This window comes from Nerophis lumbriciformis, unplaced genomic scaffold (assembly GCF_033978685.3).
Source record: "Nerophis lumbriciformis unplaced genomic scaffold, RoL_Nlum_v2.1 HiC_scaffold_97, whole genome shotgun sequence".
NCBI lineage: Eukaryota > Metazoa > Chordata > Actinopteri > Syngnathiformes > Syngnathidae > Nerophis > Nerophis lumbriciformis.
In genome coordinates this window covers 57,501-65,000 of record NW_027316631.1, presented here as the reverse complement: position 1 = coordinate 65,000, position 7,500 = coordinate 57,501, and positions in this window count along the sequence as shown.

The following is a 7,500-nucleotide window of genomic DNA, read 5'->3' as shown; positions in this document are numbered from 1 at the left end:
GCGCCCCTCGGGCGGACACAGGTGTCTGCATGAGCCCCTGTCGCTCAGATGCTGGAAGATCAGTTTGAAAAAAGAACCAGAGGATAGAGGGGAAAAACACCATATTTGTGTCCGAAAATAGCTCACTTTGACTCGGACGCGTTCCCTGTGATTTCAGCCTGTCAGACATGGTGCACATAGTAACGAGATGGAGGTGTTTTGGTCGACCAGGTAAAAAACGAAAAATCGAGAGAAGGTAAAAAGTAGGTGAAAAATTAAGCCTCTCTCGTTAAGGTACTTAGAAAAAATCCCAAAAAAAAAATGAACTCCCATTGAAATGAATGGGGAAAATTTTTTTTCTCGTTTTTTTTCTAAGTACAACAACGAGAGAAGGTAAAAAATGGTTTTTTTTAGCCTCTCTCGTTAAGGTACTTAGAAAAAAACCCAGATTTTTTATTTTCTCGTTTTTTTTCTAAGTACAACAACGAGAGAAGGTAAAAACAGGTGCTTTTTAGCCTCTCTCGTTAAGGTACTTGGAAAAAATCCGAGACATGTTTGGTCTTCCCCACTGACAGTGCGCCTTTGCTGGGTAAGTTGTGGACGTGCCAGGCACCCCCGGGACACCGGTGGAACGCGGCCGGACTCGTGGTACTCCAACCCGGGCATAATTTTGGATATTTTCCGGTCCTTTTTTTCCCCACTTTCCCAACTTTTCTTCCCAATCACAGTGCGCCTTTGCTGGGTAAGTTGTGGACATGGCAGGCACCCCCGGGACACCGGTGGAACGCGGCCGGACTCGTGGTACTCCAACCCGGGCATAATTTTGGATCAAATTCGGGACTTTTGCCCACTTTCCCAACTTTTCTTCCCAATCACAGTGCGCCTTTGCTGGGTAAGTTGTGGACATGGCAGGCACCCCCGGGACACCGGTGGAACGCGGCCGGACTCGTGGTACTCCAACCCGGGCATAATTTTGGATCAAATTCGGGACTTTTCCCCACTTTCCCAACTTTTCTTCCCAATCACAGTGCGCCTTTGCTGGGTAAGTTGTGGACATGGCAGGCACCCCCGGGACACCGGTGGAACGCGGCCGGACTCGTGGTACTCCAACCCGGGCATAATTTTGGATCAAATTCGGGACTTTTGCCCACTTTCCCAACTTTTCTTCCCAATCACAGTGCGCCTTTGCTGGGTAAGTTGTGGACATGCCAGGCACCCCCGGGACACCGGTGGAACGCGGCCGGACTCGTGGTACTCCAACCCGGGCATAATTTTGGATCAAATTCGGGACTTTTGCCCACTTTCCCAACTTTTCTTCCCAATCACAGTGCGCCTTTGCTGGGTGCGTTGTGGACATTGTAGGCACCCCGGAACCCTGGTGGAACGCGGCGGGACTTGTGGGACTCGAACCTGGGTGTGACTTTGGACCAAATTCGGGACTTTTGCCCACTTTCCCAACTTTTCTTCCCAATCACAGTGCGCCTTTGCTGGGTGCGTCGTGGACATTGTAGGCACCCCGAGACACTGGTGGAACGCGGCGGGACTTGTGGGACTCGAACCTGGGTGTGATTTTGGACCAAATTCGGGACTTTTGCCCACTTTCCCAACTTTTCTTCCCACTCACAGTGCGCCTTTGCTGGGTGCGTTGTGGACATTGTAGGCACCCCGGAACCCTGGTGGAACGCGGCGGGACTTGTGGGACTCGAACCTGGGTGTGATTTTGGACCAAATTCGGGACTTTTGCCCACTTTCCCAACTTTTCTTCCCACTCACAGTGCGCCTTTGCTGGGTGCGTTGTGGACATTGTAGGCACCCCGAGACACTGGTGGAACGCGGCGGGACTTGTGGGACTCGAACCTGGGTGTGATTTTGGACCAAATTCGGGACTTTTGCCCACTTTCCCAACTTTTCTTCCCACTCACAGTGCGCCTTTGCTGGGTGCGTTGTGGACATTGTAGGCACCCCGAGACACTGGTGGAACGCGGCGGGACTTGTGGGACTCGAACCTGGGTGTGATTTTGGACCAAATTCGGGACTTTTGCCCACTTTCCCAACTTTTCTTCCCAATCACAGTGCGCCTTTGCTGGGTGCGTTGTGGACATGCCAGGCACCCCCGGGACACCGGTGGAACGCGGCGGGACTTGTGGGACTCGAACCTGGGTGTGATTTTGGACCAAATTCGGGACTTTTGCCCACTTTCCCAACTTTTCTTCCCAATCACAGTGCGCCTTTGCTGGGTGCGTCGTGGACGTTGTGGACATTGTAGGCACCCCGGAACCCTGGTGGAACGCGGCGGGACTTGTGGGACTCGAACCTGGGTGTGATTTTGGACCAAATTCGGGACTTTTGCCCACTTTCCCAACTTTTCTTCCCAATCACAGTGCGCCTTTGCTGGGTGCGTTGTGGACATTGTAGGCACCCCGGAACCCTGGTGGAACGCGGCGGGACTTGTGGGACTCGAACCTGGGTGTGATTTTGGACCAAATTCGGGACTTTTGCCCACTTTCCCAACTTTTCTTCCCAATCACAGTGCGCCTTTGCTGGGTAAGTTGTGGACATTGTAGGCACCCCGGAACCCTGGTGGAACGCGGCGGGACTTGTGGGACTCGAACCTGGGTGTGATTTTGGACCAAATTCGGGACTTTTGCCCACTTTCCCAACTTTTCTTCCCAATCACAGTGCGCCTTTGCTGGGTGCGTTGTGGACATTGTAGGCGCCCCGGAACCCTGGTGGAACGCGGCGGGACTTGTGGGACTCGAACCTGGGTGTGATTTTGGACCAAATTCGGGACTTTTGCCCACTTTCCCAACTTTTCTTCCCAATCACAGTGCGCCTTTGCTGGGTGCGTTGTGGACATTGTAGGCACCCCGGAACCCTGGTGGAACGCGGCGGGACCTGCGGGACTCGAACCTGGGTGTGATTTTGGACCAAATTCGGGACTTTTGCCCACTTTCCCAACTTTTCTTCCCAATCACAGTGCGCCTTTGCTGGGTGCGTCGTGGACATTGTAGGCGCCCCGGAACCCTGGTGGAACGCGGCGGGACTTGTGGGACTCGAACCTGGGTGTGATTTTGGACCAAATTCGGGACTTTTGCCCACTTTCCCAACTTTTCTTCCCACTCACAGTGCGCCTTTGCTGGGTGCGTTGTGGACATTGTAGGCACCCCGGAACCCTGGTGGAACGCGGCGGGACTTGTGGGACTCGAACCTGGGTGTGATTTTGGACCAAATTCGGGACTTTTGCCCACTTTCCCAACTTTTCTTCCCAATCACAGTGCGCCTTTGCTGGGTGCGTTGTGGACATTGTAGGCACCCCGGAACCCTGGTGGAACGCGGCGGGACTTGTGGGACTCGAACCTGGGTGTGATTTTGGACCAAATTCGGGACTTTTGCCCACTTTCCCAACTTTTCTTCCCAATCACAGTGCGCCTTTGCTGGGTGCGTTGTGGACATTGTAGGCACCCCGAGACACTGGTGGAACGCGGCGGGACTTGTGGGACTCGAACCTGGGTGTGATTTTGGACCAAATTCGGGACTTTTGCCCACTTTCCCAACTTTTCTTCCCAATCACAGTGCGCCTTTGCTGGGTGCGTTGTGGACATTGTAGGCGCCCCGGAACCCTGGTGGAACGCGGCGGGACTTGTGGGACTCGAACCTGGGTGTGATTTTGGACCAAATTCGGGACTTTTGCCCACTTTCCCAACTTTTCTTCCCAATCACAGTGCGCCTTTGCTGGGTGCGTTGTGGACATTGTAGGCGCCCCGGAACCCTGGTGGAACGCGGCGGGACTTGTGGGACTCGAACCTGGGTGTGATTTTGGACCAAATTCGGGACTTTTGCCCACTTTCCCAACTTTTCTTCCCAATCACAGTGCGCCTTTGCTGGGTGCGTTGTGGACATTGTAGGCGCCCCGGAACCCTGGTGGAACGCGGCGGGACTTGTGGGACTCGAACCTGGGTGTGATTTTTGGACCAAATTCGGGACTTTTGCCCACTTTCCCAACTTTTCTTCCCAATCACAGTGCGCCTTTGCTGGGTGCGTTGTGGACATTGTAGGCGCCCCGGAACCCTGGTGGAACGCGGCGGGACTTGTGGGACTCGAACCTGGGTGTGATTTTGGACCAAATTCGGGACTTTTGCCCACTTTCCCAACTTTTCTTCCCAATCACAGTGCGCCTTTGCTGGGTGCGTTGTGGACATTGTAGGCGCCCCGGAACCCTGGTGGAACGCGGCGGGACTTGTGGGACTCGAACCTGGGTGTGATTTTGGACCAAATTCGGGACTTTTGCCCACTTTCCCAACTTTTCTTCCCAATCACAGTGCGCCTTTGCTGGGTGCGTTGTGGACATTGTAGGCACCCCGAGACACTGGTGGAACGCGGCGGGACTTGTGGGACTCGAACCTGGGTGTGATTTTGGACCAAATTCGGGACTTTTGCCCACTTTCCCAACTTTTCTTCCCAATCACAGTGCGCCTTTGCTGGGTGCGTTGTGGACATTGTAGGCACCCCGAGACACTGGTGGAACGCGGCGGGACTTGTGGGACTCGAACCTGGGTGTGATTTTGGACCAAATTCGGGACTTTTGCCCACTTTCCCAACTTTTCTTCCCAATCACAGTGCGCCTTTGCTGGGTGCGTTGTGGACATTGTAGGCACCCCGGCACTCTGATGGAACGCGGCGGGACTTGCGGGACTCGAACCTGGGTGTGATTTTGGACCAAATTCGGGACTTTTGCCCACTTTCCCAACTTTTCTTCCCAATCACAGTGCGCCTTTGCTGGGTGCGTTGTGGACATTGTAGGCACCCCCGGAACCCTGGTGGAACGCGGCGGGACTTGTGGGACTCGAACCTGGGTGTGATTTTTGATCATTTCGTGGCCTTTTGCTATGCATGCCTTCTCCCCGCTAGTTTGATGTGTGCTGCTGCAAAAGTTCCAAGAGGGCGTTTTTGCCCCCCTCCAAACTCCCTCTCTTTGTTTATAGTGCATATTTTCTGCTGGATCTACTCTCTATTTACTCCAAGGAAAAAAACTAGCCGGTCGCGGCAAATTTTTACAATCGGTCGCCAAACTACGGCACGAGGGCCGAACGCGGTACGCCGGCGTCCAAGATACGGCCCGGGGATTTTTTTGATTTTTTGGGCTTTTTTTGATTTTTTTGGACATGTTGGGCATCCCAGGACTCGGGTGCGACTGCAGGACGTGTGGGGCTCTAACCTGGGTGTGGTTTTTGGTCATTTTTCCGGACTTTTGCCCACTTTTCCAACTTTTCTTCCCCACTCACAGTGCGCCTTTGCTGGGTGCGTTTTGGGCATGCGGGGGGCACCTCGGACTCGGGTGGGACGCGGCGGGACTTGTGGCACTCGTACCTGGGTGTGATTTTTGATCATTTTGTGGACTTTTCCCCAGACACTCTCCACTTGTCTACCCCACTTCCCCTGTGACTTTGCTGGGGGGGCGTTTCCCCGCTGTCCTTTGTAGTGTAAGGGTTACTTTTCTTTTTTTTCTGTCTGAAAATAGGGCCCCAAAAGGCCTCACACTCCCCGGGAAGACCTGATGGACGCCTCGGCGTCACTGAAACAGGCCAATCTGTCTGAAAATATGGCCCACGAAAGGCCTCACATTCCCCGGGAAGACCTGACGGACGCCCCGGCGTCACCGAAATACGGCAAACTGTCTGAAAATAGGGGCTCCAAGTGTTCCCCACTCTTTCTGGCCCACAAAAGGCCTCTCATTCCCCGGGAACACCTGTAGGACTCCCCGGCGTCAAGGAAATACGCCAAACCGTCTGAAAATAGGGGCCCAAAAGAACTGGAAATGATGTGTTTAATTTGGGGGGTGATGTCTATAATTATGGGGGTGCATTGGAGGCGGGAGTCCACTGGAGGGCTCCACACCGTCTGAATATAGGGCCCCAAAAGGCCTGGAATTAATGTCTTTAATTTGGGGGGTGCATTTGCAGCGGGAGTCCACCGGAGGGCTCCATTTCCCCACTCTTTTGTTGACATATGGCCACAAAAGGCCTCTCATTCCCCGGGAAGACCTGATGGACGCCCCGGCGTCACCGAAATAAGCCAAACTGTCTGAAAATAGGGGCTCCAAGGGTTCCCCACTCTTTCTGGCCCACAAAAGGCCTCTCATTCCCCGGGAACACCTGTAGGACTCCCCGGCGTCAAGGAAATACGCCAAACTGTCTGAAAATAGGGCCCCAAAAGAACTGGAAATGATGCCTTTAATTTGGGGGGTGATGTCTTTAATTTGGGGGGTGCATTGGAGGCGGGAGTCCACTGGAGGGCTACACACCGTCTGAATATAGGGCCCCAAAAGGCCTGGAATTAATGTATTTAATTTGGGGGGTGCATTTGCAGCGGGAGTCCACCGGAGGGCTCCATTTCCCCACTCTTTTGTTGACATATGGCCACAAAAGGCCTCTCATTCCCCGGGAAGACCTGATGGACGCCCCGGCGTCACCGAAATAAGCCAAACTGTCTGAAAATAGGGGCTCCAAGGGTTCCCCACTCTTTCTGGCCCACAAAAGGCCTCTCATTCCCCGGGAACACCTGTAGGACTCCCCGGCGTCAAGGAAATACGCCAAACCGGCTGAAAACAGGCCCCCAAAAGAACTGGAAATAATGTCTTTAGTTTGGGGGGTGATGTCTTTAATTTGGGGGGTGCATTGGAGGCGGGAGTCCACTGGAGGGCTCCACAACGTCTGAAAATAGGGCCCCAAAAGAACTGGAAATAATGTGTTTAATTCAGGGTGCATTTGCAGCGAGTGTCCACCAGAGGGCTCCAATTCCCCAGCTATAGTCCTGGTACTCTAAAATGATGGCACTTAGTCAAATTTCCGCCTTTTTTTGATGACTTCCAACTAGGAGAGGGACTAATTTTGAGTTCCGGACCCGGGTGGAGAACCATAGCACGTCGGCCTTCTTAAAGGGACATCCTCCTAGGCACTTAGTCAAATTTACACCTTTTTTTTGGACTTCCAGCGAGGAGAGGGACTAATTTTGCGTTCCTGACCCAGGTGGAGGACCATAGCACGTCGGCCTTCTTAAAGGGACATCCTCCTAGGCACTTAGTCAAATTTACACCTTTTTTTTGGACTTCCAGCGAGGAGAGGGACAATTTTGCGTTCCTGACCCAGGTGGAGGACCATAGCACGTCGGCCTTCTTAAAGGGACATCCTCCTAGGCACTTAGTCAAATTTACACCTTTTTTTTGGACTTCCAGCGAGGAGAGGGACAATTTTGCGTTCCTGACCCAGGTGGAGGACCATAGCACGTCGGCCTTCTTAAAGGGACATCCTCCTAGGCACTTAGTCAAATTTACACCTTTTTTTTGGACTTCCAGCGAGGAGAGGGACAATTTTGCGTTCCTGACCCAGGTGGAGGACCATAGCACGTCGGCCTTCTTAAAGGGACATCCTCCTAGGCACTTAGTCAAATTTACACCTTTTTTTTGGACTTCCAGCGAGGAGAGGGACTAATTTTGCTTTCCGCACCCGGGTGGAGAACCATAGC